The sequence below is a fragment of the Desmodus rotundus genome, chromosome 4 (assembly GCF_022682495.2).
Source record: "Desmodus rotundus isolate HL8 chromosome 4, HLdesRot8A.1, whole genome shotgun sequence".
Lineage (NCBI taxonomy): Eukaryota > Metazoa > Chordata > Mammalia > Chiroptera > Phyllostomidae > Desmodus > Desmodus rotundus.
Window position 1 is genome coordinate 2,403,166 of NC_071390.1, and position 12,395 is coordinate 2,415,560.

Consider the following 12,395-nt stretch of genomic DNA (forward strand, 5'->3'; position numbering starts at 1 on the left):
GGGTGGCGCGCCTTCCCCCAGCCAGTGGCTGGAAAGACCCCTGCATCACCGCGGCCCCGCCAGTCTGCCGGAGCTGCGGCTTTTTTGTCAACTGGCACGCTCTCTTTTGTTACAGCTACAAAGACTCCGTCTTCACAAGGTGTTGTGATTTGCCGTATACAAACCCATTAAAAAAACACAAATGAAATCCCCAGCTGGGAAGGTCAAGTCTAATGAGGTGGGCTGTTGTGAGGAGTGGTAGCTCACAGCATCCCCCATGTAGGCCAGAGGTGATGCGGCGAACAGCTGCTTATAATTATGATCATCTGACACTTTCATCCACCTCAGGTGCTATTTTTTTCTCACAAGAGAACAGATTAATTGTATATCAACTGATATACATAAAAAAGGTTTGATAGAAGGCTTAATAAAGTCACATTAAATAGGCAATCCCAGTGAAAGTCTAATGTGTATATTCTTAATTAAATTCCCTCACACCGTACAGGCATCTCGGTGCGTCCCCTGCCTTGGCACCCACGGAAGCGAAGGCCTGGGAGACGAGGAAAGGCAGACAAGCGCACGAGGACATCACACCCGCCCCTTTCCCATGCGTGCAAGAGAAGCCAGAGAACAAAAATGGGAAAATGCAGCCGCCCCGAGGTGGTGCCCAAGCTAATAGTGGGAGCTGTGTCTACACAGACCCGCAGCGTTCTGATGCTGAAGAATCCGCCCAGGCCCGTCACAGCGGCCTCACGTTCTCTGTCCCTGGTGAGAAGGCACAGCCACGTGAAAATAAAGAGGAGGAGGAAGAAGAAGAGGAGGAGGAGGAGGAGATGAAGAGAGAAAGAGAGGGAGAGGGAGAATGAGGAGAAGGCAGTGCAGCAGGAGGAACGGAGGGAAGGAAAGGCGCTCGGCCTTGCTCCATTCGGGGGAGAACTGTTGCCCACAGAGGAATAAATATCTGTTTAAAAGCAACACGGAGAGGTAATGGTGCGGCTGTAATTCATTATCTGCTCTCTCTCGACTCTAGAACAGCTTCACCAAGAGCTAGCACCCCGGGCGATGCCCTTGCAACTGCCCCGCAGTGGTGCTCTGCTGGGGAATGGCGGGCTTTCCTCGCAGGCTCCAGGGGACTGCTCCGCTACCTACCAGAGGGGAGCAGAGGACTAAAACCAGGCGGGCGAGGTGACGCGCTTCTGTCCGAACGTCTGCGGGGAAATAAACGTGGGGCCCATGCGGACGGAGGCCACTGCTGAACGGTCCCGAAGACAGGGTGCCCCCCGGGTCGTGAGCAGACTGACGATGTGCTACAGAAAACAGCTATGTGGAGGCGGCACACTAACTGGCCACCTCCCGTACCACCTGAGGACAGTCCAGGTGAGTGTCCCAGCTGTCGGAAAGAGCAGGACCTGCCGGCGAGGCCGGGAGAGCTGGAGAAGGTGGGCTCCAGACCCCGAGCAGCTTCTGGAGCCCACGGGCTCCTGCCTGAGAGCTGCACACCGCCAGCAGGAAGAATGATCTAGAGCGTTTGGTGCTCACGCTGCACGAGTCAAATGGAACGCCCTCTCAGACGTGGAGGGACAGGTGGGAGAGACGCTGGGCCTCACTGGGCTGCACTGGCCGTCCCCACAGATGGGCTGGTACCGCCTGCCATGGGTGGCGTGTTCCCTCGCGTGTCCACTTGTCCCCTATCCTCTGGGTCCTTCCATGGTGCCAGGGGCTGCAGCGGGCACTGGGGACATCTCGGCCATGTCCTGCCTTCGAGGAGCCCAACATCCTACCTATGGATTCAAAACAGACGAATGGGAGTCAGGAGTTCTGTGAAAGGACAGATTCCTGCAGACAAGGATGGCAGGGTGGGTGCCCGGTGGTGAGGGGCCAGCCTGGCACAGGAGGTGGCAGGGCAGCTGGCCCCGGGAAGATGGGCCCTTGGCCCTGACAGGGACGAGACCCCTCTGGGGATTCGGGAGCTGAGTGGAGGCAGGGGGCCCACTGAGAACAGACAGTGGGGCTGAAGCAAGATGGTGGGATATCCCCGAGGGTCAAGGCTGCGGGGTACAAAGACAGGCTCCATCTGGGACACTCCAAGGCTGTGTCCCAGGCCATCAGGGACAGAGCGCAGAAAACTGGGGGAGGAGCCGGGACAACGGATCGGAAGTTCAGCTTGAGATCCCCGTTGGACACCTGAGGGCTGAGGCCGTGGGCAGTGAGGAGGGCCAAACGGACCACGGAGGCACTCTTGGCAAACGTGAAAGTGGAAAAAAATGAGTCAGGGCCTTCACAGCACAGCCACGTGTGACTCTGAGCTGTGTTTGTGATTCCTCCGTCCCGTGAATCTGGCCTGGAATGGAGTGTCTCATCAGACACGACGTGTCAGTGAAGCCTGGAAAGTCGTGAGACACACACATTCATGCGCGCAGGCACACACGTGCACACGCAGGCACCGCACATACACATGGGCACCGCTACGTTTGTGCACGTGTGTGTGCACAGGTGGATGTGCACACATATGCACGTGTATGCACAGATTCAGGGCAGCCACGCAGCAAACCTCAGGGGTCTCCGGGCCGCTGGGTTCCCAGGGCGGGTACGGAGAAGTGCCGCGCACAAGCTCTGCCCTGGTCAGAAGCCATGAAGGCCTCGTGCTCCGATGTGATGAGTAGTGTGTTTCCTCCCGAGGTGCATGGCAGCCACCAGGCAGGAGCCACGTCTCCGGAGGGACCAAGGCTGCTGACGCACCATCACCCCGATGCCTCCCGAACCGGAAGGATACTTAGGAGCTCGACTGCGCTCTGCGTGGCACTGAGACCTCCATCTGCCCAAAGGGAGGCGGGAGGACCTTTGCCGTTGCTGCCTGCCTTCCTTGCTGTGCAGCTGATAAAGTCAGTGATGAGAATGCAAGGCCCCGGTCTGCAAAGCACATGCCTTATTCTGAGAGCTGACACCAGCAGCGGTGGCTCACTGTGGCCGCCGGCTGACAGGGCCGCCGTCCGCTTGGACACCCCCCTCGCAAGGGGGCCCAGACAAGGACGCCCGTGCAGGGATGCGACCCACGGGACTCACACAGAGCTGCCCACAGGGGCTGCACAGGTGCGCGGGGCCCTCCCCACTGCGGCTGCGGAAGTCACACCTGTTTGGGCGACGGGTTCGTCGACAGTTAGGGCTTTGGCAAGCAAGCCTCACCAACAACACTTCACCCATAACAAGTCGCCCTTCTAGTCTGCCTGCCTTGCCCCTTCATGCCGACCTCTGGTCTCGGCAGGATGTGACAGAAGCTGCCAGCCTTCCCGGCCGGCTCGCCCGTCATGGTGTTCTGTGAAGCAGAAAGACACGACAGACACAGGCCCGGACAGGGAGCGGGCGGGGTGCTCTGAGAGGGAGATTCAGCAGACGCTGTGGGGCAGCAGGCACCTCCTTCGTGAGAAACAAGCACCCCCTGTGTGAGACAAAGGAGCAGGTGCCCACTGTGTGTGAGGAAGGGGTACCCATGGTGCATGGGGCTGGCCTTGGGATGCCCCTTACTTAGTAGGGCTCTCTCTTTTCACCCAGGCCATTTTCTAGGAGACATAAGAGAATCCAGAGAAGTTTCTAGAAGGAGCACCTGGAAGTCAGAGCCTGTCCCTGGGGCTCACTGCCCGCAGCTGCAGGACAACATCAGGGACTGGAAAGCAGAGTGTGGTGTACCCAAGGGCAGGCAGAATGCAGGCACCCAGGCTCAGCCCCAGCCCTGCCAGGCCAGGCTTCAGTGCCCGGGCTTACACTTGCTGTCCCTGAAATAAGGGCTTTGAAAGAGATGGTGTCCACGTGACCTCCCCAGCTTCTAGCTGCTGCTTCCTGGGTTCCTCCCCGTGAGGCCCAGCTGTCCCAGGCTGGGCTATGGGGGGCTGCGGGGGAAGGGCTGCCAGGAGAGGCAGGCGGAGGTGGGGGAGAGCCACTCCCACCCGGGCGTCTCTGTGGACAGCCCCACCATGCTCCTGGCTGCAATCACAGCAAAGCCACGGGACCCGCATCTTTGTTTTACATCTGTGCCCTCCGAGGGTCAGTCCGGTGGCCGCGGCAGGGTGAGGGCTGCAGCTGGGAGAGAGGGGCAGAAGTCAGGCAGGCGTCTTGGAAACTGTCACTTTAAAATATGGAGTAAGGCCACTCAGACTTCTAGGCAGGGCCACCCCCTGCTGAGGAGGAAGGCGTGGGGGGGGGGGCGGGCAGAGAGCCTGCAACTGCCCCCCGCAGTCCCCCACAAATGAGGCCTGAGCTGTGCTTGGGCAAAGAGATGTTTGTTTTTCAAAAAGAGAAAGAGAGCTGGCCGGCCAGAGTACTTACACGCTTTCTCTTCACACCAGCATACAATGTTCACTTGCACACTGTTTACACCAGCGTGCAAACAGAAGTACGTATGCACACACACACACACACACACACGTACCTCACCAGGCTGTTCCCTGGTGCCTACACCTAAAAATCTTCCCTGTCAGCTAAGGAACAGGAAATAATCGGATTTCTTTAAACTTCAAGCTGGATGATGACGTTGGGGAACCTGGAAAGTCCGTTAGCAGCCGCGGTTGTCCTCTGTGGCCGCAAGTGGGGTCGAGCGATTGAATTTCACGACCCGAGCTCGCTGAAATCACGTGCGTGGCTTTTACATCCCCGTCGTCGGTTTCTTTCTGTCTTTTTTTTTTTAATATCTGCCAAACAGAACAATGAGACCCTTTTAAATCCCCCAGCGAGCAACTATTAAAACCACAATTTACAACCGTGCGTATCATCTAGCGTGCTAACCAGGTGCTCCGGTGTTATTGTTTGAAACTCTACCTTGGTTTAAATCAAATGAAGAAAAGCCGCAAGTCCAATTAAAATCCCACATTGCCTCTTTATCGAGGGGAGGTGAAAGACATTTGTTACAGGTTTAATGGCAGAAATCCCATAAAATGCCTGGCCATCCTTTTTTCTTCCCAGTTTCTTATTCCTTGGATTCTCACAGCTTACTGGCATTTCCTGTTTCTAACTGAAAGGCCAAAAAAAAAAAAAAAAAAAACCCAGTGTAAATCGAGGAATTTCTGGCTTCCTTTTGGCAGCATCCTGGACACTCTCTCTGCATTCGACGATCGAGTATCGTCACGGGGCATTAGAGTCGTGCGGCGGGGCCGTTTAGGCGGTTATTCCCCTTAATAAGTTCCATGCCGCGCCCGCCCCTCCTTGCCAACATGTGTCCGTTGTATTTAATCGTTCAGTGACAACAAATATATGTTGCTAAGCTCCAGAAAGCAAACCCAACCCAAATGCCTCCCCAGGCCGCAGACACGGGCCAAGGAAATCTGGGATTCGGTTGGTCTTCGCCGGACGCTGATTATTTCGACTCAAACCGCCTGTCTTTGTCTTTGGCCATTTTCCCCATCCCGCCCTGACCCTGACGCTCTGCTTTCGTGGTTGGTTTCCTGCTCCGAGTGCATTGTCACCTCCCTCGCCGTCACAGAATCTTCTGCAGACCCTCTCCTCCTCCGCAGTTTCCTCCCCGATCGTGCAGCTCACCCCTCTCTTTTGCCTGCTGTGCCACCCAGCACACCTACCTGGTTCCCCTGGACCGCCTTCCTTCCCCAGGGGCAGAACGTGAGACAAAAGGATTTTCCGTAGCCCTCGCTGCGATGTAATAAATAGGATAATCAGATAAATCGGATCAATTTTTTCTTTTCACAGAAATCGTGAAACTGCGGGGGGGAAAAAGTGTCAGTTACAGCACATCTGTTCTCCTTTACGCCTTATTTAAGAAAATAATTCTTGCCAGATTTTTACCCACCCATAATAATTACCCCATTTTTACAGATGTGGTTTTTAACAGCTTCATTTTGGCCTCACATCTTTTATACAATTTGCAGTGAATTTGCTTCTTGGCTCGCAGTGCGTTCTGATTTGGCAATAAAGAGATGGCGCTCGGGAGCATGTTCCCAGAGCTGAGCCTTTTAGTGATGCTTTTACCGCGCTGATCTTGGTCACCACTCCATCACCGTCATCGGCGGCGGCAGCAGCGGTACAACATTTACAAGTTGTGCACTGGAGTATTTAATTTGGCAGTCACCCTGGAATTGGCTTTCTTTATTCTTAATTATCTACTCCCTTTCCGAGCTCGAGCCCAGAGCGGGGCTGCTCCCCGGATGCGGGTAGAGGTGGTAGGACTTGGCTCCGTGGACGCACCCAGCAGCACCCGCACCTGCCATGTGCTGCGAGGGACTCCAGACCCGGTCCTAGCCCAGAGGAGGTCCCAGCCCCCGAGGGATGGAGCAGACCAGGACAGGGCTTGGGAAAGAGCAGGTGACCACGGCAGGACCCAAACCCACGGTGAGCGAGGAGCTGACGACGTCCAGTGGAGGTAAGAGGCTGCTGGAAACCCCGGGTGCACGCGGAGGAGCCGCCGTGGGCAACGTGGGACCTACACTGGAACAACGGAGGCAGCGGGTGTTTGACACTGCAGGGCACTTGTGAGTGGGGAGTGTCATCGAGTGCTCCTGGCGAATTGGGGTGGCAAGTGCAGATGGGGAAACCGAGACTCAGAGAGGCCATACTGCGAAGTCCCTGATGTGCAGGCGTCACGCTGGGGCCCGCTGGGGCTCCGGCCAGCGTCTCGTACCTTCCGAGCAACCAGAAGTGGAGCCCAGGCTGGGACCTATGCAAGCAGGCCTGGGGGACACAGGCCTCAAATGACAGTGCCCTCCTGGACAACGTGAGCGCCCTGCCAGCCTGGGGGCCACCTGAGGACAGAGACCAGGAGAAACAGGAAGTGACTACGTTGTACAACAGGCCACCCAGCCAGCCGGGGCCCTTGTGCCACCGTCACAGGGTGGGTGCTCACACAGGCATCAGGCCCAGGCACCCCCAAATCCCCAGGGTCTGATGGCCCCAGACAGTCCTATCCTATCTCTGCCGAATTTCACTGGTTCTCTTTTCCCCTCAGGCTCTGCCCCACACTTACACAGGCACGAAAATTATTCCTTTTCTTTAACTTCCACAAAGACAAACAAAACCACACAAGCGAGCAAAACGCACTCTCTGGTGATTCAGGTGATTCAGAATTTCCTAAAAGCGGGTAGACGGGTATACACCACACCCGGGAGAGCCAGGTACACCACACATCTGGAATAGGTGCAAGTACCCCACATCCCAGAGTGCGGGAAAGGTCAACATCGCCAGGAAGGAAACCAGAAGTGGAGTGTGAGATCCCCTTGTTCTTTTAAACACATCTCTAGAGCCCCAGCCTCCCACGCCGTGGTCGGAACCCCCACTGTCACCAGGCCCTCTTCTGCCTCTCCCATCCCACTGAGGACATGAAGCACCCCCCACTCCCGTTTCCTCCTACTGCATCCTCCTTCCCCAGCCTGGCTCCCGCAGACCGGCCTGGCAGGCAGCACCTTGGAGACCCAGTTCTTAGTCAGGTGTGCTGGCCCTAGGAAGGGCTTGTTCATGGGGTGCCAAGAAGAGGAGTGAGCACCCTTCGTGCACACCCAGGGCAGGGTGCCAGGTAGGCAGAGGGGGCCCTGGCAGGGCTGGCTTGGTGACCCCATGGAGGCCCCTGCGGTGGGTCCCTGGGCCAGTCCGGGGATGCCACAGAACCGCACCAGCTCACGGGGGCCATGGGGGACCTGAGTGGCGGGTGCGCATGCTTGCTTTGGGTTGGGAGGACTCACTCCCTTAATGAATTTAGATGATATTCAGCTGCCTCTGCTACTTAATTCACTGGGCGGCCTCGGTGTGAGCCAGGGGAGCCCGAGCAGAGCCGGTGACTCGGTGTTCCCCACCCGACCGCAGGCGCGCGCGCCCCGCCCCACGCCCGCCGCCCGGGACCCCCGCGAGCCGGCGGCCGACAAGTGCAGCAGCGGCGGGTGGTGCTCCGCGTGCCCTGCGCTGGGTGGTCTGGGGACGGCGCCGGCTGCCGAGCTCATTTGCCTGCAGACGCCCTCACCTTGTCAGCGCCAATAATTATCCAGTCGGCGCTACTCAGAGCTGCCATTCCTTAAGATTGGATTAGATTGAAGAGGCTGAGGCCCTGCTCCTCTGTGCATTTTCTCCGTCAGTTAGCGTGCCCACTGGGGGCCTCGCCGCGGCCTACAGCAGAGCTACACGAACTTCCTCTCCCCTTCCTTATTACGGAGCTTAATAACAGCAGGCAGTGTATTAATATGTAAGAGATCAAGAGATTATTGATTAGAGTCACTTGCCTAATATCCCCTGTCCGTCATGTAGTTCAGCAGCCCTTTCATGATTTCTGTGTCAGGCCATTTAAATATTCATGACCGAGTTGCTTTGTACCTCCACGGCTGAATTTCTAATTAATCTGTCAAAAGAAATACAATATGCCCGGAAGCCTTATTATGATAAGGGTCAGCTGAAACAGAGATGGCCTGGCGAGGCCTAAGGGGTAATTAATTATAACAATACAGTGTTTACCTTGCGTGGTACCTGCGGCCCAAATGAGCGCTAAATTAGACGCCAGCCCGGCCGCCCGCGTTTGAAGCCTCCTGATCTGCCAGCCGAGATCATAATGACGGGGGGTGGGGGGAGCGCCAGGCGCCCGGCTATGTAACAACATAATCAGCAATTATGGCTGCGAAATGGGGAGAAGGGGGAATTTTATCTCATTAGAAAAGCCCAAGTAGAAAGTTTTTTTTTCTGTCACCAGCTCTTTTCTTTAGAATTCAAATGATTCCACTCTAAAGGTGAGGGATCTCAAGTCTAATTCCGGCGCCGAGAGCCGGTCTAATTAGTGGGAGGCTTTGGCTAAAATATGAATGACATTTGTTCCAGCTTGCGGAGGCCTATTAATAGAGGGTGTCAGAGTGAAACATTAAGTGTATCATTCTTCTGTCAATTTATTTCTGTCATTATTGTTTCTTTATTTCCTCTGCCACATTATGGTCACTAATTTCTTCTCACTTTTATGAGATTCTTAATGTGGGCCTTTAATGAACTCCAAAAACTCAACCACAACTCTGAAATTAAAATACTAGGCTGCTGTCAGCGTGGCGCCGCAGACGGAAACTTGAATAGTATCATTCTTCTGTCAATTTATTTCTGTCATGATTTTTCTTTATACCCTGCCACATTATGCCCACTAGTTTAATTCCATTTTTATGTGACTTGTTAATGTGAATTTTAGGTGGCTTTTAATCACCTCCAAATTTGTAGAATATCACAATAAATCATAACTGTATCCCCTCTTATGACAATTTATTTCTGTCATTATTTTTTATTTCTCCTTCCTTATTACAACTCCAAGTTTCATCTCCTCCTCTGTGACCTTTACATTGTTGCATTTTAAAAAGAAGCACATAGAAACTTTGCTCTTCGGCTAACTAACAGAGGGAAGCCATCTCGTGGGGCCTCGGCGTGCCCGGCCCCCGCGGCCACGGGTCTCTTCATTGGTTGGAGCTCTCCCTCTGGCCGGCAAGATGTTGTCTCCGAGGAGCGGAGTGTTACCTGGGAATTTAGGGAGGAGAGTGTTGCTGGGGAAAAACCAAACCAAACAAAACAAACTGGTATTGTTAAGAGAGAGAGGGAGGTGGAGACCCGGGGATGAGTCTTGAAAAAGTTGGCTCGTAGAAATACTGCGAGGAGCCCAGCGATTGTGCGACTTGAGGAAGAGAAAAACCTCACGGATGAATGCGTTGTACCAGGGCTATTGATTTTGGTCACTCAAGTTCATCTCTTAAAGTCGGGGTTGGCCAAGTATGGCCCATGGTTCAAATCCAACCCCACCCCCTTTATTTGTATGGCCCGCGAACTAAGAATGGGTTTTACATTTTTTAATGGCTAGAAGAATACAGCAAAAGAAGAATGGTTTGTTACATGGGGAAATCATAGGAAATGCAGATTTGGGGGCCCAGAAACCAAGCCTCGCTGGCACCCTGTGGAAAGGCTACGCTCTTTCACGCACCGCCTGTGGCGGCTTTCAGGGTGCAGAGGCGGAAGTGAGGTGTTAGGACAGGTAATGTGTGGCCCCAGAGCCTAAAACATTTCCTCTCCGGCCCTACACCGATAACGTCAGTTGGCCCTGTTTTGAGGAAAGTCAATTCGTCAGCAGCACTAGCATCTCTTTAGCCGAACTGTGACGGAGACGTCGGGCACCGAACTCAGAGTCTGCAGATGGGCCACACACGTGGGGCAGCTGTGCGCAGAGCTTCTGTGCCCATCCTCTGAGCTGTGCCCTGGGTTGCTGGGCGCGTACTGGGGGAGGGCTTTTACTCACTTACGGCTTCCAGAAACACGTGCTGGGTTTCAGCTCTGCCGCGGCCAGTGTGTCGGAGGACCGGGCCCTTGAGCCACCGATGGAGGTTGAAGGCACAGTCTCCCGTTCTCCCCTGCCAGGACCACAGAGGCAAGTCCGAGCGGAAGAATTTCCGACAGCCCTCCTTCGCATGAGTTGAAGTGTTGGGGGGGCAGTCGGGGAGAGCAGGGGCAGCATAGCCTCAGGCTGGCAGTTTGCCTCTGCAGAACTCACTGAGCACACGACCTGGGCCAGGTCTTTGCTCGGCAGTGGGAGGTCCAGAATGCATTGCTTAAGAGACACCCCGACTCCAGGGAACTCCCAACCTCACCCTTGACCTCCGAGGCCCCTGCTTACGTTTTGCATTGTTTTCAACTCTCATTCCACTTGAAGAAATAAGAGGGATTGGATTTAAAACCTAACACAGCTGCCTACGAGCCTGCCAGGCTCTGGTTTCCTAGGCCCAACTTCCAGAGCTCCCAGGACAGCAAAAGGTATGGCCCGCCTGGCCTGTGGGATCAAGTTCACACTCCTGTGCCCGGGCAGACCCACCATGGCTGACCTCACGGAGTTCCCAGGCTGGCCCACGCCAATGCCTGGAGGGACCTCCAGCTGCTGAACACTGGCTGGGTCTCCCCGCTAAGCTGTGGCTTAGGGTTTGCTGCCCCTCACTTCAGTGTTACCCTCCAGGGTTTTAGCTGCTCCAAAGAGTTCTCATTTACCACCTAAAATCTGAGGCACAGACCCACAGTGCCAGCTGAGCAGAGTCCAGCCCCCCAGCCTGGCTGCTGCTCACTGCACTCATTCTCTCTGCATCGCCCTCTCTCTCTCTCTCTCCACCACAGGGTAACTGTGTTTATTTTCCAGTCATTCCTCACACGTTGCTAATTCCATCCCTTTTCTCTCCCTGCTTTCCTCCATTCACAGTTCATGTGTACTAGATGACATTAAAAAATTTTAAGTCACCAACTTAAGTTTGTAGTAGACCCATTTTCCTTCGTTAAAAATATCCACCAGTATGTGTTTTTCAAAAGGCTGTGTATAATCTTTTAATAATGAAAATAAAAACTCCACAAACTAGGAGTAGATGGGAAGGCCCTCCCTCAGCATGGTAAAGGACATCTGTGAGATGCCACAACTGGCACCGCACTTAATGGTGTCGGACACTTCCCACTCCGTCAAGGGTAAGACAAGGGTGTCAGGCTCTGACCTGTTAGCCAGCACTCTGCTGGAGGTTCTATCCAGAGCAGTTGGGCAAGGCAAAGAAAGAAAAGGTATCCAAACCGTGAAGGACAATGCAAACCTACCTCTGATTTCAGATACTGTATATATATCCTCACAGAATCCACAGAAAAACATTACAGCTAATAAAATGAGTTGCAAGATACAAGGTTTATATAAGAATATCAATTATATCTATACACTAGTGATGAACAAAAGCAAAATTAAGAAAACAATTCCATTTGTAATAGCATCAAAAAGGAATAAAATACTTAGGAGTACATTTAACAAAGTATATAGGAAACTATGTTCTGGAAACTATAAAAAAACGTGGAAGACATAAAGGAAGACCTAAGCAAATGGGCAAACATCCCACGTTGATGGACTGGGTAACTTCATGTTGTTAAAATGGCAACATCCCCCCAGTTGATTTGTAGAATCAAGGCAATCTCTATCAAAACTCCAGCTAGACTTTTTTTCCAAAAATCGACAAAATATTGATCAAAAAAGTGATCTGAAATTTATATGGAAATGCAAGGGACACAGAATAATCAAAACAACCTTGAAAAAAATCAGTTGGAGGACTAACTCTTTTGATTCTAAAACAAAACAGAGCTACGAAAATTAAGACAGTGTGGTACAGGCATAAGGAGAGGCGTGTGGATCAACGGAATGGAACTGAGATCCAGGAATAAACTCATACGTTTTTGGCCAATTGATTTTTGACAAGTACCAAGATATGTCAATGGAGAAAGAATAGCCTCGTTTTTGGCCAATTGATTTTTGACAAGTACCAAGATATGTCAATGGAAAAAGAATAGTCTTTTTAACAAATGGTACTCCAAGTAGGCTTCTACACACACACACAAAAATGATGTTTGACCCCTACCTCACACCATTGACAAGAATTATCTCAAATGGATTAAATCACTAAATGTAAGAGCTA